This window comes from Trematomus bernacchii, unplaced genomic scaffold (assembly GCF_902827165.1).
Source record: "Trematomus bernacchii unplaced genomic scaffold, fTreBer1.1, whole genome shotgun sequence".
Taxonomy (NCBI): Eukaryota; Metazoa; Chordata; class Actinopteri; order Perciformes; family Nototheniidae; genus Trematomus; species Trematomus bernacchii.
The window spans coordinates 2,107,785-2,132,039 of record NW_022987942.1 but is presented as its reverse complement, the minus strand read 5'-3'; positions in this window follow the sequence as shown (position 1 = coordinate 2,132,039).

Sequence of the window (24,255 nt, the reverse complement as noted above, 5' to 3'; positions counted from 1 at the left end):
ATTTTCAGCACACTCTCAGAAAAAAGGGTACGAAAAATACCTTAAAAAGGTACAAACGCTTGTCACTGGGGTGGTACCCTAAAGGTACAAAAAAAGGTACAAAAAAAAGGTACAAAAACTATGGGTACAAAGTTGTACCCCAGTGACAAGGCTATTTGTACCTTTCAGGTACACATTTGTCACTTTATTGTACTATATTGTACCTTTAAAAGTGAGCATAGGTTTTTGTCAGACAAAACAGGCAAAGATCAGAATATTTTAGTTTAATCTCATTTAATCAATATCAAAACACGTTATCCCTCACATCACTCCCATCAGAAAGTCAGCACATAATGTAAATGGCAACTTGCATGCTACAACAATAATCAATAAAAGCATCAATTCATTTCCTACGAACGCTGAAAAATGAAAATGAAAATAAATTCTCATTAGTTTGAAATATTCACCACCAATTTGTAATCCACTGCATAGCTATATAAAGATGTGAAAATATGACCAATCGGTGTCATACTGGTCACCCAGTCAGTCACCCAGTCTGAGTCAGTCAGTGAGTCACCCAGTCGGTCAGTCAGTCACCCAGTCAGTCAGTTAATCACCCAGTCGGTCAGTCACAATATTACTTGGAAATATTCACCAACAATTTGTCATCCACGGTATAGCTATCAAGAGGTGAAAAATGGATCTCTTGGCCGGGCAGAAAACATGACCAATCAGTGTCATACTGGACTTGGTATGCATGGAAATGTTTAAGATATGATACTGGAATCAGCATTTTCCAACACAAAACCCATTTTGTGTCCATGTTTAAAATGTATTTTACCTCAAAAAACAAGGGAATTTCCTCAGAATGAACTGTAGCAATAACGCAAATGTCCTTTAAGGCATACTTAACATTGTGTAATAAAACCTCAGATACACGTTGAACAACCTTGCCATTAAAATCAATTCCTACAAAGTTTGAAAGAGCTGTCTGAAGTTGGGCTGGTAAAGATTCAAATGGTGTGCCAATACTCTTTCCTGGTATTTTATTATAATAATATAGTGTAGGACCATACCTATATAAGGCATATTTATACTTTTTTTTTTTCAAAATACCAAACAGATCATGCATTTTAGCCATGCCTCATTTCGCTCAATGTGCACTTTTTTAGCCCTGTTTTTGCAAGGGCTGATTATGTGAGAACAGCACCACCTACAGGCCTGGCATATGTACTACAGCGTCTCCAGCGATTTCGAACGGCAATGGCCGTGGCTGTCTCCTCCTGATTGGTGGAGTTGGCCCAATAGCCGTAGCGCCACCGTCCTGACGTCAGGACAGTGTTCAAATCTGGATCAGTTTTTATCAGATCCGTTGCAGCCCCTTTTTTAGAGATTTGGGTATGGAGGAAAATAGAGAGGGTTGTGTTTTCTGACACTTGGTGAGTTCCCTGGAACACTGGGGACACATATTCATGTATAAAAGACGTACAAAAGTGCATTTTGCATGATCGGTCCCCTTTAACATAAGTCGAGAGTAATGTATCATATAATGGCACTTGGGTGTAATGATCCCAAATACATCTTTCATTTCTCCGAGGAACTCCTGTACAAGTAAGTCTAACATGGGAAGACACTGCTTTTTTACTGTAGATGCCATGACAATATCTGAAATCTCACGACACAAGAGAAACACATTCCAATATTTACTATCTGGTGGAACACGGTCTGCTATTAGAAAAGGGAGCAACCTAAAAAGACACCACTTTTGTGATGCAAATCCAACTATCCCTGACTTATTTAAAAGCTTTTCAGACAGCAGTACAGGTCGGTTTGTCTTGTCATTTTGACCAATTCAGAGTTTCTGTAACTCTTCATTTACTTCTGTAATAGTGATATGCTTCTCTCTATGAGCTCGAGTCAAAACTAGTTTTAGAACTAAAGGAATTACTCCTTCTAGTAGATCGTGCATTATGTCTGGGGGAAAGGAGGTAGTTGTGTCAAAATAGGGCAGTTCATCAAATGGACATTTACTCTGTACTCCATATATTGCTTTACTGTCTGGATTTTGTTCTATACATTCAAGGTGATATTGGTGAACAGCTGCTGTTCTTAAAACAAAACTTTCCTCTGTAAACTTTTCTTTCATTTCATTATAAGTTGCCATGCAATACCTACAAATCCTACCAGAGTTGAATGACATGCTGTACCCAGCAAGCATATGAGCAGAGAGATTATCGCTAGAAATCGTTGCTAGTGCTGCATTAACTTTATACTCAATCCCACTAACAGATACAGTGAACCCATTAGTTTCTAGATCTTTGAGATCATCACGCATTGGTTTCAATATGACATCCCAACTACATATGAATAATGCACAAGTAAAGCTAAATGAATATTCTTCAATTGAGACCGATAGCGCCCGTCCATATTACCGATTGAATAATAAAAGGCACACAATTTATGTTTGTTACGTTTAGAACCTAAAGGGTTCACTACTTCAAACTCATCCTCATAAAAATGTAGTCGTAAGGAATTCGGATGATGCATAAAGAATGGGTGCTCTGCAAAGTAGACCCCATCGGAATAGTCACTTAAAACACTTTCATTTTTTTGTTGGTTATTGTAAGACTGTATTTCTTCCCAAACATCCTCGTGGGAGCAATATTTACGCAGCACTTGACTAAGAGGAACATAGGAGTAGCTGCCCAGTTTGTGTCCTGAAGAACCTCTTAAAGTGTACTGAACAGGTTCAGTCATATCGAGTTTTGACTTGCAATGCTCTTTCAGCTTGTATTTAGACCTAATCACATTTGATCCTTCTTCAAAAAAATCCTTAGATTGTAAAACATTCTGAATTTCAGGGTTTTCTGACATGTTAAAGCCACTTTTGTTAAGGTGGTAGGCTATGAATGCATCATAGTTTTCCTTAAAAAAACAAAACAAAAAATTGACATCATCAAGGATTTCCTCCTGTACCAACAGTGGAAGATTATTTTTTTCTCTACATTTTAGAATAAAACTAACAAGGTTCTCACTAAACGATGTCAACATTTCATTCAAGGAGGGAGGCTGTTCGGCCATGCCATTTGTGGAGGGATCATTTTCTGCAGCGGCATCTTCATTTTCAAGGTCCATAGGGGGCTCATGCTCTTCGTCATCAGAGGGCAAAATGGAGTGCTTGTGTTTTCTGTACATGTGTCTTCTGAAAGACTCGTATTTTGAAAATGTACTTTGACAATCATTCAATCCACAAGTTATGTTAAAATTAGACTCATGAGCATGTATAAGTCCAACATGCTGTACTAATTCATTAGTGTGAATGTTCTTCAAGAGCACTTGGGACATTGATGTGGGCGAGGCATTAGTATAACTGGTTAAGAATTCTGATAACAGTGGTCGAGAGCGGCTTATCCCCCTCCTCAGATATTTTCAGGATGCAGCGCTGTACGAAGGTCAAGGTGTTCTTACGGTTTGGTGGGTAGGCCATGTTGAAAACGAAATATGCGCAAAAGGCTGCGATGACTCCCTCCTCCAAATCACTGGCCCTGCACAACTCAAACCCATCCGTTTTGACCACACTGGGCCCTCTTCTTGTGAAGGCTGACTTCCAGTCGGTGTGCGTCAGTTGGGTGGTCGGGTAAGGTGTGCCAGGCTAAACACAAAATGGAAAGTAAATTAGTATAACCCAAGTATGTACAGTGGTGCTTGAAAGAGACACATCATGTGTCAAGTTCAACTGGAACTCAACATGACATGAACATTTGCAAACAAATGCACATCGGTTGCTCCTTCATTTATATGAATGAGGCACATTTTCCCCCTCCGGTGTGACAGTGGCATATGTCAGGTTATGGAAATCAAAACATATATTGTGATGTAACCCAGATAACACCTCATTAGAAAAAGTTCATTTGTAAATGAGCTCTCGAAAAGGCTTTTGTCCTTAATCGAAAATGCTATAGGGGAGATAACATCTGTCAATTCAACAAACCACATTGGACTATAAAACCAGTAAAAGTAACTTACATATCTATTCCCCTCCATATCCTTCAGGAAAGTATACCTAAAAATCAATGCTTTGGCCACTTTAATATATTCAGAATTCGTTGGATACCTAGATAAAGCAGGATGAGAAAGTAAGTTAAGTATTTGTATGATCACAATACTGTAGAAGGTGTGCTGACAAATATTTACAATAGCAATATTTACATTGTGTATTGTGCCATCGTCTCATGCAATATCTTCACGATTTTGTGTCTATCAGTAGACACTTTATGGCATGGTTGTTTTGCGTCCAGTTTGGTCTGGATATCTTTGGGGAACGTTGGCAGGGTAAACACAGCAGGGAAACTCCCATATTCTTGACTGCAGGACAAAGAGGCATGTGATTAGCAAAGGACAAAAAAGCTGAAAAATATGTGAGGACATGTGATTATATTTAATCACATTATCATGTTATGTGTGAGTGATATTTGATCATCCATGTAATCAATACCCCTTCCCATTCAACCGCACACTCCCATGTCATTGTAAACGGGGTAGTGGTGGTCTAATGGATAGTGAGGTGGGCTGAAGATCGGAAGGTTCAAATCCCGCCTGGAACACCACCACTAGTGTGCCCTTGAGTAAGGCACTTAGCCCTTAGTTACTCCAGGGAGAATGTCCCTGTAATTGGTAATTGTAAGTCGCTTTGGATAAAAGCATCAGCTAAATGAAATGTAATGGTAATAATTATTATTATTATTATTATAACATAATAATAATAATAATAATAATAATAATAAATGGAATTTATAAAGCGCCTTTCACGGGACCCAAGGTCGCTGTACATAGTGGACAGACAAAACAAAACAGACAATGAGGAGCGAACAAAACAAGACAAAATAAAATAAAATAAAGGAAGCCAGGGGACCAGGAAAGGACTAGGGTCCGAAGGCCACGGTGAACAGGTGAGTTTTTTGTGAGGATTTGAAGATGTCCAGTGAGGCAGCGTTCCGGATCTCAGGAGGAAGTGCATTCCAGAGGGTGGGGGCCGCAACACTGAACGCTCTGTCACCCACATGTTCCTGCTTCCCATGACTGATATTTTTATTCTAATGAAAGTGTCAACCATTTCCCCCCTGATTAGTTAATACATAGAAGTAAAGCTAAGACATGAAAGCTACAACAAAAGTTATCGTAAAAAATAAAAGCAGTTGGTTAGTATTGAGCGTTCAACAAGGTAATGTCACACTTGCCATGTTGGAGAAAGACAGTCATTTGGCAAGATCTCAAAAGTCAGCGTTGTAGTTGGCTCTGGCTCCTTCAGCTGGCGTGCAAATTGTAGGAATTTTGCTTGCTTTTTGAAGGAACCTTCAAAGAGGTATGCGACCATCGTCTCGGTCAGGCCACAAATCACAAATTATGTTAGCAAATCTCAAAACACTTTTCAGAATGTAATCATTCCTAATCCATGCTGACATTATGTCGTTCCACATTCAAGTCAAATCCAAGGGGCTAGGCGATCTCATTGTTAGCAGTGCCAGTTCTAGTCAGGTTAGCAATACATTTGAGTTGATAATAGCTGAGTTTCCCGGGCTGATTTTTAGTCCCAGTCTGCCCCTGCATGTAATCAACATACACTAGCACAGCTGTAAGCTATGGCTAACGCTCTGCTAGCTACATGGATGGCTAGCTAATGCTCCTTTCACACCAACGCGGTTCCAGGGCCGGTTCGGAGCTAGAGCCTGATAAGCGTCGGTCTAAAAGCAAGAACCGCATACGTCACGTTTACGTAGGAGGGGGGCGAGATTAACCTGAGCTAACAGTTTAAGTACGGCAAATACAAGTTGTAACAAGCAGTAGCGCTGAGCAAAGTGACTAGAACGCAACCACACACTTATTAAAAAAACACACTTTATAAAGTCAGGCAACACTAACCAGGCTTCGTGTGATTCTGTTTATTTGTACCTTACTTTGACCATCCGTTCGCTGTTATTGATCATTGTGGAGAGCAGGCAGACGTTTTGTTTTGTATTATGGCAGCTATCGGATGGAATCAATACATGGGCTGCACAGGTTGCCATGTCCGACCATCACAAGTAGAATGAACTACATTAATAAACAATGAACCACGGCACTCTGGAGAAAAGTACAAGGTTGGAGAAGTAGTTATTTAATTGAATCTGGCTTCGTATGATTAAAAGTAACAGGATCATCGACCCGACGCAGTCACCCATTGTTGTTGTTGTGAGCACCGTTGGGGAGAAAATCAGCTACGTAAACGGTGACGTCATGACGCAGCTCTGGGCAGTGTGAACAAAAAGGGGGGGAAGAAAAACCGGTTCCGAATCAGAAGAGCGCAAGCACGGAGCTAGAACGTGAGCTGCGTTGGTGTGAAAGGGGCATTTCATACTGTAGGTAGCTTCGCACACGGCTGCTTCCCGCATAACGTTACATGTCTGCATGCGCTCATGTCAAGCAATCACTACACTAGCACAGCTGTAGCTAATCTTGAGCTATGGCTCCTTTATTTAAGCAGAAGAAAATAAATATGAGTGCCTTTTCCACAATGAACAGATTCATGTTGGTCAATAGCCCCGTGTCTGTGAGCTTTAGTGAAAGCCACCATGCTAATCACCCATCCAGCAAAGTAGGCAGACAACTGTCACAACGCCTCCATCGCGCGCTCACTCTATGTCTTTGAAATAACGTAATGGCTAGCGCCGGCGCTCTGCTAGTTAGCTAGGCTAACTATGTTCAGTTAGCTAGGTAACGTTAGTTAGCTTCACACACGGTTGCGTTATGACCAATACATTCACAAACATTTAACCGGCAGTATTCTGTTGTTCTCCAGGGACTATGGAGCTAGCTAGCGTTAGATACCATCTCCGCGGTCTTTTCATGAAAAGCATTAGCCCTAGTTAGCTAAATGTTAGCTACTTGACTAGTCATGAATGAAGGTAAAGTTCACTTACCTCTGAATTTCCTAGCTTCCAGTTCAGTTACTTCTATCCCATATTCTACTACCTTGGTGATAATATCACTAGTGGATAGACAGGTCAAGGCAGAAGTTGTCCCACTGTTCGCCATGTTACATGTAACATGTAACACGGAGGTCTTTTGAAAAGACGGAGTCTTTAAGTCTGGCCAAATATGACCGTTAGATTATCTCCCGCTCTCAGCTCTCTTAACCAATTAGGTGTTGTGTAACATTAACGTCTATTTCTCAGCGAAGCACAGCAATAATAATTCAAATTAAATTAAACCAAGTTTATTATCACATATCATTCATGAAATTAGTGAAATAGCCTACTTGTAAAACAAAATTAATTAAAACTGCGGTCGCAGAAGTGCGCGCAGTGATGAGCGGGCCCTCGCGTCTGTGCGCCTGTCGGGGAGGGCAGCCGGTCGTCCCGGCGTCAAGCAGACGCGCGCGAGTCCTCGGAAATAAGCGGTTTGTCATTTCTCTAATTTTCGCCTCCCAGACTCCCAGGTCCTCCGGCAGCGACCCAGAAACGGATGTCGGCGCGCCGTCTCCAAGGAAAACAAATTTCTCTAAAGGCTTGTCGAGGATCGATTATCGAGGAGGCTGTCTGGAGGAGCCGTAACCGAGGATACACTGATTTAGAGGAGAGAGGAGTGTCTCTGGAGGAGCTATAACCGAGGGTACAAAGATGTAGAGGAGAGAGGAGTCTCTCTGGAAGAGCTATAACCGAGGGTACACTGATGTATTCTCTGGAGTGGATTTCAGCCAACAGTGATGTTTAAAAGGCGTGACGCATGGCTGGAGTTATGTCAACGAAGCACAGCTCTGCAAACTGTTCCCGTTGTGATTATAAGTTATTTAAGAAGTGAAGTAAGAAGATATGATTCTACACTGTATTGAAGTGAACATGTATTAGTTGAACTGTTTTATGTAATCACAACGGTTTATGGGTAATCATATATATATAGGAATGTTGTTCTCACTTTTAAACTCACTGACCTAGAGATTCTGTTTTCACACACCAACCTTGAGTTCACTCCTAAAAGCAGATGTCGTCATTGAGGTCGTTAAAGACAACATTACATCCTCCTTATCACCGCTAAGACCAGGTGCTGTTTTTAAGTCGTTAAAAGACATCGTTAAATATGTGGAGAACTCATGGGAAAGAAATGAAGTTAAGATTCTAATCACAGATAGAGGTTGACTTTTGACCTTATGGAACTTTATGGTCCGAACTCTGATTGAACCAGACCAGAAGGGAATCCAGCCAGTCAGGACACTTGGGGGAGGTGGTCAGCTTAAACAGCTCCTCCCCAGGGGTTCTCTAATTCGCTTGGGAGAAAAGTGGGAAGGAAGAATCGACAAATCTCCGCCCCAAAGACAGATAGAAATACTGATGTTTGTGTGTGTAAAATTGCTTTTGGGTTTGGTGAGTTTGTTGGTTCCGATATCTGTGTCCGCATCGCATCACAAACTTGAAGTCACTTTCTTCTCGTTTGATGAGTTTGTCTGGTCCCGACGCTTTTATCCGCATCGCATCACAAATCTAAAAGTCCGGAGTACTCGAGTACTCTGTATAACTTGTATATGTGTTTGGTTTCCTACTAGAAGTAAACTCAGATAATTTGTTATAACTTTGATTCCGGTGTTTTCAATTCCTTTCTTAATTTAATAGAGATCCAGCCTCATCCAACGAACGGCGCGTAGCAGAGGTATTCTACTCCAACAAGTGGTGACTCCCGACGTTTGTGAGCTGATCTCTAGAAAGGAACACCGATAGCCGGGGGACAGAATCCAGTCCAGGGGGAGGACACAGAGATACTGGTGACAACTAAGACCATGGCAATATACAAAAGGTGAGCAGACACCTGTTTTGACTATCAAAAATCTGTGATTGATTATACTAAAACTTTAGAGTTGTCAGCAGCGTTCTCAGTGTTCTTAGTCACGGTGGGAAATACAATACATATTCTAGTTAAATTAGATTATTAGTGCTTAGAGAAGGGTATTCAGTCCTGGATCTAGAGCAAAAATAGTGTTTGAGTGTGGCGGGTAGATCCCAGCCCTTCACTCACTAAATACGAAGGCTGCAAGGCTAGAAAAAGAGGGTTAAATTCCCCGCAGATCATGATAAGATTGATTAATGCGGTTACCTTGCAGCGCTTTAATTAAAGACTATACGAAGGTGTCAAAATAGGGTTAAATTCCCCGTAGGTCAATATAACATTGATGAATACGGTTACCTGGCAGTGCTTTCATTAAAGACTGTAAGGCTGTAAAAGAAGGGTTACATTCCCCGCAGGTCATGATCAGATTGATTAATGCGGTTACCTTTCGTGGTGCTTTAAATGTATAAAATTTCTGTAATTGTTATATGGTGGGTGATAGAGGAGGAGAGAGACGCGACCTCCAACTAATTATTTGGAACGACCGTATCTCATCACAAAACTGTTGTGGGGATAATCAGGCTCATTGAACGTGACGATATAGAGATTTTGTTGACTGAGTTTTTAACTCTTGACCTGAAGTCGCAATCACCGTGAGGAGATTGTAGAAGCTTACTTCTGGAAGTCACGCTATCTGTTGAAATAAACATCGCACAATAATAATTTGCCTGACTGTGATATGATAAGGTATGAGAAGCTCTGTGTGATTTTTTTTTAAGTCAAATCTGTGTAATACTTGAGAGACAAATCCAGTAAAAAGAACTGTGGGTGAAGAATTGCAGAAGACAAGAGACAGAGAGCAACAAGCGGGTGGTATAATGTCTGAGACCCTACCTCCACCCTACGGAGATAAGGGCTCACAAATGCCACTTATGAGTATCCCATCTAATACTCCTAAAGGAAAACACATTGTTAGACCTGATATTCAGGGAAAAGGAATGTTGGAAATAGTAATGGAAGATATTGAAAATCTTAAACTGGATCAACCAACCATGTTAGTGAACCCTGCTAATATGGAGCTAATACATGTAGAAAGAATAGCAGCAGCTCTGGCAAAGACAATAGGTCCTAGCATGAAAGCACAGAGCGATAATATGATAAGGGCTATTAAACTGACCCTTTTTGGAAATGGGATTTTCCGTTACATAACGGAAGACTCAATTCAGGCCTTAAAGAACGCTTTACAAACAAGTCAGGGAGTGTTAAATGTGGAGCTATGTTGCTCAAAAGGAAGCTTACACTTTTGGGAAGAGATCTCCACTTTCTTTGTCCTGAGGTGCTGCAGAATCAAAGCAGCATACAGGGTCAAAGACAGGCGTGACCTCTGGAGAGGAAGAAAATCTAAATCTGAACAGACCACAGAGCCCATTAAAAGGTTTTATGGCCTCTACACTGAGAGGAAGATCTGGAGATTGTAAGGAACTCTCCCTAAATATCCACCCCCACCCAATCACGAGGGCAAGAGTGTTCCTTTCACCAATAAACAAATCATCTCTTAACCAAGTCAGATTTCAAAATAGCCATACCTCAAGTTGTTAAGAAAAGAGGGAGATTCAAAAAGTTATCGATAATTGCCCAGTATATTAAATAAATACAAACGGACACGTATCAATATAAGTCAGATAATATAGACGAGGTCAATCGTGGAAGAAGGCTGACATTTAATGCCTGGTATATAAGTAATAGTAATAATAAATATATAGCTGATATTAAATAACTGATGTATAAGGCTCGATGTTTCTGAAAATAAGAACACCGTTAACGGCGTTCTATTTCAGTAAAAGGGGGAAAAGGATAGGATATACATCAGACAATATGTATGTGAGATTATTATGTTTTTAGGAGAAATTAATCAATTTAAAATACTAGTTTTGGTATTTTTTGTTTTGTTTTATTTGTTGCTTTTAAGAGAAATTGATACATTTAAAATAATCTAGCTTTGGTTATTTTTGTTTTGTTAGTTTGTTCCTTTTTTGTTTTATTTTTATTTTTGTTCTATTTTTGAATTTAATTTTTAATTTTTAATTTTAAATTTTTAAATTTTTAATTTTTTTATTTTTGTTTATTATTTTCTGCATAGTCTCTTGTCCACACTCCAGTCTAGTTGGTGCCGCCAATAAACACTAAAGAAGTAGAAAAGATGATTTCAAAACCATATTTCCAGCAACTTAAGGGCTTGGTATGAGACTTCTCCACACAGGCTGCTGACGTCAAAAGGGGGACCCGAGAAACACAACGCCAACACAGCAGATTACGTCTGGTTGGAGGGGACCTCCCATGCCGTCCGCCTAGATGGAAAGGGAGACAACTGGTACCACTGGAGCCAGTGTGCGGTCGGGAAAAACACCTGCGAGGACCCTGGACGACATCAGGACAGAGTTGGCCCTCGTCGCGAGGACCCTGGACGACATCAGGACAGAGTTCGCCCTCGTCGCGAGGACCCTGGACGACATCAGAACAGATCTGGCTCTCGTCAAGGCAGTCGACCCAGGAGGCGCCATCAGCGGGCCGGAGGAGGAGGATCAGGACATCTCTCCAACAGTCGACCCGGAAGCCGCCATCAGCGGGCCGGGGGAAGACAATCAGGCCACATCTCTCTAGCAGGCACCCCAGAAGCCGCCGTCAGCGGGCTGGGGGGACGAAGATATGGCAAACCAAGACGGCACAGGGAACTCCATTTCCCGCTGAAACAGGTTGATATAGCCGGTGTGGAACTTTGTCTGAACAATCAATTTTTTTTTTTTTTTTTTTAGGAACTTTCAACTTTATTTTTATATCCCACAATATAAGGGATTGGTATTTTTTATTCTACAGAACTATGTGTTACCAAAAGAGGGAAAAGTATGATAATGTCTTTTCTAATTTCTGTGGCTACTTTTATTGCCATTTTAGTGACATGTGGTTGTTGTTGTTGTGTGCCTTGTATCTGCTCACTGTGTGTTAGACTCATCAGTTCCACCATTGAGGGAAGAGTAAAGATGACTCAGCTGACAAGGACTTTGCTTTTTAGACATATTTTATTCTCCTTCCACTGTCATAATAAGTTGTTGTTGTGGACTGTTCCTAAAGGTTTAAAGTGCTCTATATCCCAACTTCTGATGGGTTTATGTAAATGTTGGGACAGACACAGTAAGAAGAAAATTGACAGTGGTAATGTTTCAAATGCTATATGTTGATCTCGTGAGGTGAGATCAAAAGAGGGATTGAAGTAAGAAGATATGATTCTACACTGTATTGAAGTGAACATGTATTAGTTGAACTGTTTTATGTAATCACAACGGTTTATGGGTAATCATATATATAGGAATGTTGTTCTCACTTTTAAACTCACTGACCTAGAGATTCTGTTTTCACACACCAACCTTGAGTTCACTCCTAAAAGCAGATGTCGTCATTGAGGTCGTTAAAGACAACATTACATCCTCCTTATCACCGCTAAGACCAGGTGCTGTTTTTAAGTCGTTAAAAGACATCGTTAAATATGTGGAGAAGTCATGGGAAAGAAATGAAGTTAAGATTCTAATCACAGATAGAGGTTGACTTTTGACCTTATGGAACTTTATGGTCCGAACTCTGATTGAACCAGACCAGAAGGGAATCCAGCCAGTCAGGACACTTGGGGGAGGTGGTCAGCTTAAACAGCTCCTCCCCAGGGGTTCTCTAATTCGCTTGGGAGAAAAGTGGGAAGGAAGAATCGACAAATCTCCGCCCCAAAGACAGATAGAAATACTGATGTTTGTGTGTGTAAAATTGCTTTTGGGTTTGGTGAGTTTGTTGGTTCCGATATCTGTGTCCGCATCGCATCACAAACTTGAAGTCACTTTCTTCTCGTTTGATGAGTTTGTCTGGTCCCGACGCTTTTATCCGCATCGCATCACAAATCTAAAAGTCCGGAGTACTCGAGTACTCTGTATAACTTGTATATGTGTTTGGTTTCCTACTAGAAGTAAACTCAGATAATTTGTTATAACTTTGATTCCGGTGTTTTCAATTCCTTTCTTAATTTAATAGAGATCCAGCCTCATCCAACGAACGGCGCGTAGCAGAGGTATTCTACTCCAACAGAAGATCAAATGTGCATCAGACTTTCTGCCCTTTACAGTTTGTTTACTCACGAATCACATCTCCCCTGGATGTTAGCCTATTTATTTGTTTAATACAACTGCTTTCATTGTGACGCGATGTTTACAGTGAGAACAGCTGCTGAGGTCAGTGCAGAAAGCAGAACAGTGTGTATAATATATATCGCTCAATAATATATGTAACAGGCCTACATTTCACACTTTATTTGTAGGCTTTAGGAGATATCTACAAATAAACAGTAGGGTTAGGGTTAGGGAGTGTATAGGTGTCTGTTGTAATGAATATGCCGCCAGCAAAGGGCGTTGTTGGACAAACAGTAGGTGTGTGTGTGTGTGTGTGTGTGTGTGTGTGTGTGTGTGTGTGTGTGTGTGTGTGTGTGTGTGTGTGTGTGTGTGTGTGTGTGTGTGTGTGTGTGTGTGTGTGTGTGTGTGTGTGTGTGTGTTGTGTGTGTGTGTGTGTGTGTGTGTGTGTGTGTGTGTGTGTGTGTGTGTGTGTGTGTGTGTGGCGGGTCTCAGTAGCTTAAGGTAGTATCTGTCATATAAATGGTCAAAGATTGTACATTCTCCGTTGGCTTACGAGCTCCATGTTCAAGCGATCAACTATTCCTTCGCAATGTAGCATCACATTGGATATGCGCTTAAGTTGTCCTAGATTGGAATTTTTCCGATCATTTCCCTATGACAAATTAGCAAAAATGTGCTTAACCTGTTCCACTCTGAGCCTGTTTTTCAGGTCTCAGGCTCGAAAATGACATTCCCAGAACAAATGACCATATCTTCCCTTCTAAAAGGGTTAAATTAATAATCTTTTTTCTCAAAGTAATGATAAACCTGTGAGTTGGATGTAGAAGTGTCAGAATCAATATAAATGTTTTTTATTTTAAAGAAAATTCAGATTTTACATAGTAAAAAACTGTAAATTATAGTGTCCGTCCAAAAATTATTTTTTACAGATAGTGAAAACTACCCTTGGATGATGGGTTAGTAGACTAAAAGCTTTAGGAATCCAAAGTACAACATATAATAAGTACCCTGTATCAAGATTGATGCAAAACAAGTGAAATTTGACCTTTTTAGAGAGATTTAGCCAAAAACTGGGCCATCTGGGGTCATTTGGGTGGATTTGACCTATCTCTGGCCCCCCTTGCTCGATCTGGTTGGTTGACATACCCTTGTGACCGTTAGAGCCAATAGAATCGAAGGAGGAGACTCACATACACATACATTGTAAAGAAAAAATGTGGCCGCTTCGCCACTTGGAAAGCGAAACTAAACTGGAGGAATGTCTCCTTCTGGAGTTTGGAAACTAAAACGCAGTTGTATTGCTTATGGATTATCAGAAATAATTTCAAAGAAGGCACAGACACATAGGATGAACCTATGGATTAACTGCAGCATCGTTTTTTTATCGTTTTAATGCCATTGAAGACCACTTTTGACCAAGGTAAGCCATATTTACATGTTTAGCTTCTTGGCTCCACATGTGATGATGTACGCTTTCGTTGATAGCGTCGCAAATGTTTATCACTGAGTGTTGAGGTGGGCACCGGTAGATTCAGTGTCTCCAGGACACCAAAAAAGAGTGTTTGGTTGTGCATCTAGGATAAGTAATAAGGGAGTTCTGAGTGAGTTTATGTGCCTTTGTAGGTTACGTTTTTTCATCGAGGCTAATTCAGAGGCTGAGCATTGTGGGTTTTTTTTGAAAAAAAAAATTAAAAAGATCAGTTAGCTGAGTTTCTTCCCGTTACATGGATATAACACATTCATAGTTTTATTCAATATTAAGATTCCTTAGACGTTGTTTCCTGCAAATGACGCGTTTATCCGCCCGGTACCGGGGGGAAGGCGTGAAACAGGTTAAAATGCATGAAAAACGCACTTTTTTCAAAATGGCCGACTTTCTGGGGGGCGGGGCTAATGAAAAGCAATTTGAAATATGTGTGCAATCATAATAGCAATGTGGATACAGCGTTTCGTGAATATCGGCAAAACTATATCCGAGTAGTTTGGAGTAATTTGCGACATGTAAATCGTCAAAAATGGTGTATTCGCTGTTAGCTTACGACCTCCACAATTGATTTATCAAAAATGTGCTCCGCAATTTAGCATCATATTGGATAGGGGCTGAACTTGTCCTGGATTGGAATTTTTCCGATCATTCCCCTAGGAGGAGTTTGCACAAATGTGCTTAAAATGCATGAAAAACGCACATTTTTCAAAATGGCCGACTTTCTGGGGGGTGGGGCTAATGAAAAGTAATTTGAAATATGTGTGCAATCATAATAGCAATGTGGATACAGCGTTTCGTGAATATCTGAAAAACTATATGCGAGTAGTTTGGAGTAATGTAAATCGTCAAAAATGGTGTATTCGCTGTTAGCTTACGACCTCCCCGATTGAGATAGCAAAAATGTACTCCGCAATTTTTTATGACATTGGCTAGGGGCTGAACCTGTCCTGCATTGGAATTTTTCCGATCATTCCCCTAGGAGGAGTTCGCAAGAATGTGCTTAAAATGCATGAAAAACACACATTTTTCAAAATGGCCGACTTTTTGGGGGGCGGGGTTAATGAAAAGCAATTTGAAATATGTGTGCAATCATAATAGAAATGTGTATACAGCGTTTCGTGAATATCAGAAAAACTATATTTGAGTAATTTGGAGTAGTTTGGAGTCATTTGCGACATGTAAATGGTCAAAACGGGTGTATTCGCTGTTAGCTTACGACCTCCACGAGTGATTTTTCAAAAATGTGCTCCGCAATTAAGTATCATATTGGATAGGGGCTGAAGTTGTCCTGGATTGGAATTTTTTCGATCATTCCCCTAGGAGGAGTTCGCAAGAATGTGCTTAAAATGCATGAAAAACACACATTTTTCAAAATGGCCGACTTCCTGGGGGGCGGGGCTAATGGAAGCTAATTAGTAATATGTCCGCAATTCCATGAGGAATGTCTGTGCCAAAATTCGTGAAGTTCTGAGAAACTATATGTGACTACCACACAATAGGGGGCGCTAGTGAGCAGTTTTTAAAAAAAATTACGTTTGTTTTTTACATCGTCGAAAAGGTCGTGGGCTCTGACGTGTGTCCCAAGTTATGCGCCCGAAGCTCATTTTATGCTATCGCAATTAAAAAAAATGTATAGGCCACGCCCACATTCTGAATTTGTTGCGACACTTTAAATCTCAGTTCGTAGTCACCCCGAGAGTATGTGTAAAGAAAAAAAAAAGAAATTCGTCCATCCGTTCTTGAGTTATAAATTGGTGGTGTTTTCGGCGCCCCCTATAGTCCAAAATGAAAATGCTTTGGTGTGCCTATTCCCCAAGACAGACTGAACCTATCCACCAAAATATGTGATATATGGATACATTGTTGATGAGTTATGAGCATTTCTTTCTAAGCCCCGCCTTTCTGCGAGTACGTTTTGATTGACGGCGGCAATATTTATCGTCCTAACATGCTTATTTTCTACGGTAATGTGTCTGACCCTCCACCGATGCTCTCTACGAAGAAAATTGAAATTTAAGTGAATATTTCACTGTTTTGAACATTATGCTAATTTACATTTAAAAAAATGTAGGCGGAGCTTAGGGTTCCAAGAGGATTATTTGTAGAGCAGGTCCACCCGGATATGTGTGCAAAATGTCAGGTCATTTGGAGTTACGGTGCGACTTTGTAAATGTATTCCGAAATGGGATTTTGATAGGTGGCGCTAGTGAGCAGGTTGGAATATTTAACCCATTGACTCCAGAATATTGTAGTTTTCACCAGTCCTGGCGTCCGTGCAAAATTATACAACTTTGTAAGCGTCCTAAAGGCCTCAAAAACAGGAAACGCCAGCAGAAAAATAAGAAGAAGCAGTGGCGAGAACTCACAAACACCAGCAACTGAGCATTGTCAGTGGTGTCAGTGGACTCATCCACAGCTAAGGAAATGCACTGTGCATTTTCTATTCCATCACAAAGCTGATTCATCAAATCACCAGCCAGTATTTATGTTCTTCTGGTTGCTGTGGAATCTGAGAGGGGGGTTTGCTTGATTTGACCTGTTATTTCCTCTTTTTGTTTGCCTTCAAACATGGTCTCCATCACTTCATGCATTCTTTTATACTTCAGTTATTATCCAGTGGAGAGTCCTTACCTACTGGCCTAGTTCAATCAAAGTGGTTACTGTTTTTTGGGGGCAGACCCCCACAAAGAAAACAATATATTTACACACGTAAGGTCATCATCTTAACAGTGTGTATGCTCATCCGTGAGCAGAGCATCAAGTTGACATGTCTATTACAGCTGAATGCAGCGATCACCATCTTGTTCAGCAAAACGCCTCAAACTGATTAAGATCAACAGCTTTAGTGCGTTTTGATTCAATGCTGAGTACAGCCACACTGACAGTCTCTTCTCTGTCATTGGAGACCGCACCTCATTCCTTCAGTACTTGGGTCCGAATGCTTCTCGTTTTGCGCCGTCCCGTTCAAATGAAATCAGGGCCGGAGGAGGGGTTACAAGACGTGCATCTTGTGCTGCATTCACTTGCACTCGGACATTAGAGACTTTCTCTCATCAATGTCAGATGAGCCACAACTTTTCTTTCAAAACAAAGCTGCCAACTGGGGTGGCAGCTGGGGTGGCAAGGCCTATTTTCAGGGTGGCAGTTGCCTCCCCATGCCACCCCGGTAGGTGAAACTAGGCTACTAGCTACAGTACAGATGCAACTAAATGAGCTGTTAACTCTCGCTCTGACTTTTTTTTTTTAAACACACACACATTTTTCCCACCCGCATTCCGCGAAGACCCGCCCTACTGTGCTTCTGATTCGCAGACTGTTGGTGGGGGGGGAAACGCTGACGGGATGCTGAATGTGATTGGACCAATGCGTTGACAGACACACACAGACAGCGGAACAGTCTGACATGCAGAGCGCTGTTTGCAGCGGACATAGCGGAGAATTTTGACTCGTTGCGTTGTGGCGATGTCTCGCAGATAACACAGATAATACAGATAATACAGATAACGCAGATAATACAGATAACACAGATAATACATATGAAAAGTATAATTTGCTCAGAGTCCAGAGACAGTTGTGGTTCGGTCCGGATCCGGACCGGAGTCCGGACTTTGAGGATGCCTGCTCTAGGCCCTCTGTGAGGGCCTAAGATATTCCCAAAAATAATATTTAAAAACATTAAAAAAAAAAAAAAAATTTAAATATATATTTTTTTTATATTATTTTTGTTATATTTTTCATTAGTTTTACCGAAAAAAAACTTGATTTAATAAAATAACATTTCCAAAGAAATAAATCCTTCGAATCTGCCTGTTCAGTCTGTTTGAATGTGAAGGGTGTGTCAGGGGCTTACATGAAAGAAGCTCGTCTGGCCCCCTCTCTGCGATTCACAGAGGGCCCGCTATAGTAACTGAACGAGAGAGTAATGTCAAATGACAGTACAATTGACCAATCATATCTTCCCTCTAAATGGGTGGGTTTTATTATCGCGGACTTTATGACAAGTTCCGCCCGCTGTGAAACTTTTCTTGTTTCCATAGCAACAACAACTTCCTGTCAAAGCGTGAACTCGCCTTCAAAATAAAAGCATGCCAAATTACACTTAAGACATACAACTGCAACGAAAGTAACAAACACAATGCAATATCATTTTCAATGTCAAAGAACACAAATTGGGTTCACAGGTGTTGTTTTGTGTGGTAGAGGGTCGCTGTCATTGATGCGTTTTGCACCCTGGGCCGTTGTTTTGATATTCCGCTGAAGTATACGCTGTGACGTAATAACTCTTTTTTTTTTCTTTTTTTTCGAGGGAAGGGGTGGGGGTCAGAGGGCCTAGGTATAAAGCTCACGGCTCGCCACTGAGAAGAAGAATAATACCACGAAGAACAATAGGTTCCTCGCACTTCGTGCTAGGACGCCGTTGGGTCCTAGCCAGAGGTCGCGTTAACCGAATATTTTCCGTCTATGACGTTGTTTTTTTAATAATGACGGAAACATCTGAAAGCTGTCCGTCATTTTGACAGATTAGATCAAACTCAGAACAGCGCCAAAGTTTCCCCGCAGCAGGGCTCCGGTGTTATGCCGTGTTATTATGCATGCCCTCCCAAAAGGAAATTATATCGTTTCCAAACCTAACTTTGCAGAACAGACCATTGAAATGTCTGTGAGTACTTGCTTTATGCTGCGCGCGCTCCCGCATGCATAACACGGCGCTAACAGTTCACGAGTGAGTGTGCGTCCCCCCCCCAGCAGAGTTGTGTACAGGCCGACGGGTTATAATGGATTTTGACGGAAATGTAACGATCCTGTCCGTCAAAATGACGGGCAGCGAAAAAGTATAGCGCAACCTCTGGTCCTAGCGCTCCGTGCTCGGGCCCTAAAAAGAAATATATATTTTTTTAAACCGCAAGGTATTCCCTGCTGAAAAAAACAGCTAAGACCAACAAGGCTGGTCGGGCTGGTAAACCAGCCTGACCAGCCAGTCAATATTAGGCTGGATTAGTTTGCTGGTTAAGAGGGGTTTTGGACACTTTAGCTGGTCGGGATAGCTGGTTTAGCTGGTAAAAGCTGGTGGTCACAGTGGTCTAGCTGGTCAGGATAGCTGGTTTGGTCACAGTGGTCTAGCTGGTCACCATTAGCTGGTCGGGATAGCTGGTTTAAAGCTGGTGGTCACAGTGGTCTAGCTGGTCACCATTAGCTGGTCGGGATAGCTGGTTTAGCTGGTAAAAGCTGGTGGTCACAGTGGTCTAGTAGCTGGTCACCATTAGCTGGTCAGGATAGCTGGTAAAAGCTGGTGGTCACAGTGTTCTAGCTGGTCACCATTAGCTGGTCAGACTTGTATGATCTTGAGTAGAACTTTAGCTGGGATTACTTGATGGTTAATCTGGTCATATATGATGATGAAACACTCTCACCCAATTGCAGTAGCTCAATCTATCATTTCAGATCAGAGCACCTACCTTACCAGAATGTATAGAATGTATTGTCTGTAAATAAATACTCATACATCAAATGATTAGAAGCAGGAAAATAATTTATAACACACAATGAACATTAACACAAATTTGAAAACATTTTGAAAACACCCATTACTTCATATTTTTAAGCAGTTTCCTTTAACTGTTTCTTTCCGCTTTTCACAAGGTCCTGTATTTTTTATGAAATGTAGTAACCGGCCAACTTTTCCCTCTCGGTCTTCTCCACGTTTTGTGAATTCAGCCATCCTCTGAAGCACTCTTGAAAAGAGGAAAAACAGATTAACTTTTAGCTTTGTGTTATGATTACTTAAAGGGGACCTATCATGCAAAATGCACTTTTGTACGTCTTTTATACATGAATATGTGTCCCCGGTGTTCCAGGGAACTCACCAAGTGTCAGAAAACACAACCCTCTCTATTTTCCTCCATACCCAAATCTCTAAAAAAGGGGCTGCAACGGATCGGATAAAAACTGATCCAGATTTGAACACTTTACTGACGTCAGGAAAGTGGCGCTACGGCAATTGGGCCAACTCCACCAATCAGGAGGAGACAGCCACGGCCATTGCCGTTCGAAAGCGCTGGAGACGCTGTAGTACATATGCCAGGCCTGTAGATGGTGCTGTTCTCACATAATCTGCCCTTGCAAAAACAGAGCTAAAAAATGTCAAATTGAGCAAAATGAGGCATGGCTAAAATGCATGATCTGTTTGGTATTTTGAAAAAAAACAAGTATAAATATGCCTTATATAGGTATGGTCCTATACTATATTATTCAAATATAGCATGATAGGTCCACTTTAAATGATAACACAGCCTCCTTTCCATCTCTTTGAATGCATTATGCTCAATAATATTCAAAGTTTTTTTTCCAAGCCCTCTCAACCAATATTGCAACTGAAAATGTATTGTCATCTCGTCTTACGTCTGTAACTACGGTTCTATGAATCCAGAATGACCGCCAAAGGCGGTGCTTTAAGCACTGGATATGTCTATCGCGCGCATGCGCAGGTCGAGTACCAATACCAAGAAAGTCACCTGTGACCCCACGTGACACCGGCTATATCTGCCGGTGTCGTCAGAGGATCTGTTCCCAGAATCTTCTCGCGAGCACACAAGAATTCTGAGTGACAGGATACTCTGGCGGTCATCCGGGTCACTCTGGCGGTCATCCGGGATTCATAGAACTATCGGGATTCAGACGTAACTATCGTTCTATTTCATCCCTACTGACCGCCAGAGGCGGTGCTTTAAGCACTGGATGACTTATACCAACAATGTCATGAAGAATCCAAGCACTTACTCACTTTACCTCTTAAGGACGACGCTCCCCCCATTGGACCCCTCCCACCGTTTTATTTTCGAGACAATGTCTCAGGGCTTCTTAACATTTATGAAACTATTAATGTGTAGCACCAGATTAACGGGAAGAATCTCAGCTAACTGAAGATATGAACCATTTTTACCAAAACAAAACACAAGGGTAATACCAAGCCTCTGAATTAGCACTAAGCGAAAAAATGCTAACGCACTTTAGCACACAACTCAAGATAAAGATACCCTTATTACTTATCGTAGCTGCACATACAATATATCCGATTAAAGCTGAGACTCCACAGATTATAATAGGTATAGTATCATCACTGAGCGATCCAAACTTGCGACAGGGGAAGCAAACACAGACATCACAACACGTACCTTTACGGAGCTTTTACAGGAGATCGTCTCACCGTAGCTGTCAATCTGATGTGACCAAAAGACGTGTTCAATGGCATTAAAATGAAGAAAAAAAAATGCTACAACTGTTTATCCATAGGTTAATAATGTATCTGTGCCTTTGAAAAAATTATTTATAATCCATAATTCAATTTTTATGTAAAAATCGGAGCAAAATAGTTAGCTGCTAATGGTAGCCACCAGAGTATGCAGCTTCCGGTTTTGGTCACGCGTCACTCTCACTCCTTATTTGTTAACGTGTTGGTGTGTATAGAACTTTCCCTCGATTCCATTGGCTCTAGCGGTTATAAAGAGATTTCATTAATTAAAATCGACCAAGGGGGGCCAGAGATAGGTCAAATCCACCCAAATGACCCCAGAAGTGTTTTTTTTGGGCTAAATCTCTCTAAAAAGGTCAGATTTCACTTGTTTTGCATCAATCTTGATACAGGGTACTTATTATATGTTGTACTTTGGAGTCCTAAAGCTTTTAGTCTACTAACCCATCATCCAAGGGTAGTTTTCACTATAAGTAAAAAATAATTTTTGGACGGACACTATCATTTACAGTTTTTTACTATGTTTGTTCTGTTACAGCTAAGTTTACTCTTGTTTGCATTTTCTGGGCTATTCTTTGTGTGCCTATTGTGCCTAGTCGTGGTCCCTTTAAGAATCAGGATGACATCATCAGATGGGTGTGTCAAGTGATCATTAGAGAGGAAATAGGCAAAGCATGGCTCTGTGAGCAATGTGTTATTGTTTGTAAGAAATCCAGCTACATCTGCATACGTCTTAATGCCTTTGATCGCATCGTATGTAAGTATTGTTTATGTTTATGTTATTAACAATTACAGATGATTATTTTTAGAAAATATTGTATTCTGTGGTGTTTAATGCTGGAGATCTTCCGAGTTGTCTCAATATTGTACAAGGTTAATGCAAGGAGAGTTAAATGAATAAATGTACAAATGGTTGATTATATGATGCCATTTATAACTGTTCTAGAATTACAATAAATACATTAAAAAGCTTACAGTAAATATAACAAGGCAATTCAATTAATGTTAAAGCTGTGTTGATTTATATACATTGTGCATATGTGTGTATGTAGAAATGATCATAGAATTGATTATATTTTGTCTTGTTTATTTTTAGTTTCACACCATCCTTATATCATTAAACCTGTGGGCAAAGGATTCACATCTTCAGAGTCTTGGTGTACGGAAGGAGTTTATCTGGCTGTTAAGCTATATACACTACATATACCGGGGACAGCACAATGTTAAATCTGAATTTTCTTTAAAATAAAAAACATCTATATTGATTCTGACTTTTCTACATCCAACTCACAGGTTTATCATTACTTTGAGAATAAAGATTATTAATTTAACCCTTTTAGAAGGGAAGATATGGTCATTTGTTCTGGGAATGTCATTTTCGAGCCTGAGACCTGAAAAACAGGCCTGAGCCTGTTTTTCAGGTAACAGGTAGGCCTTCATTGCGACCGAATCTAGGACGCGGCTGGATGAAATGTTATTAGATATCTGTCATTGTGAATAGGTTGCTAATTTATACCCCTGTAATTATGTTGTATGATGTCCTTTTTGTTTTCTGTTGTTTTTATGTGTAACCAATGTGCTGCAGGTCTCCCTTGAAAAAGAGATCGTTGATCTCAATGGGATTTTCACCTGGTTAAATAAAGGCTACAAACAAACAGGACCATCCCCAGGTAACTGACCTGTTGGGAAGGGTCCAGGCAACTCTTCCCGGTGTTTACTGTTAGACCCAATCGGGCTACGTGAGATAAAAGGCGCGCCGTATCCTGGGCCAAACCTATGAAGACCCGAGAGCTGCTGCCTGGTCTGCCCAGCTTGGGCAGCACGCTCCAGTGCCTGCAGGGCAGCTGCCCCAAACAGCTCCCCTGGCTCGACTGGCACACTACGGAGGACTCTTCTACATGTGTCCGTCAGTGGTGACTGAGCCAGCCAAACCTGGCTAACCTGAAGAGGTTAGCCGAAGCCGCTAGCGACATGGCATCCTCAAGCAGAGGTGCGGCAACCAAAGGAGGGCCAGGCGGCAAGCTAGTAGCCCCCACACCGGCCCCTGGCTGAAGGGCCAAGAGGAGCGACTTCATCTGCTCCATGTCGGCAGCTAACCGATCCACCTTAGAGGACAGCTTGTTTCTAGTCCTCTTATTGGGGGGTGAACCCATAGCCATCGCTCCATCAAGTCGCCGGGAATGGCCAGACTGAGCTGGAGGAAGTTGTGACAAGGAGAGGTGTCCGTTGGCTGCTGCCAGACGCTCCACCTCTGCGATTCTAGCCACTCTGAGCGCCCGAGGCATGAAGCTACAGTTCATGCAGGCGCTTTGTGTGAGACCCTCTCTTAAATGCTCGAGGCCAAGGCAAGAGGGGCAGCTGTCATGGCCGTCCTCTGGCTCAAGAGAAGCCATACAGGCGCTACATGAATGGGCCATTATCTAGGTAGCCAGATGCAACGTAACCGGGAGCGGGAGCGAGAGCACAGCCTTCACCAGTTACCTGCTAAACGGAAAGAGTAGCTGAAGCACTGCTACTAATCA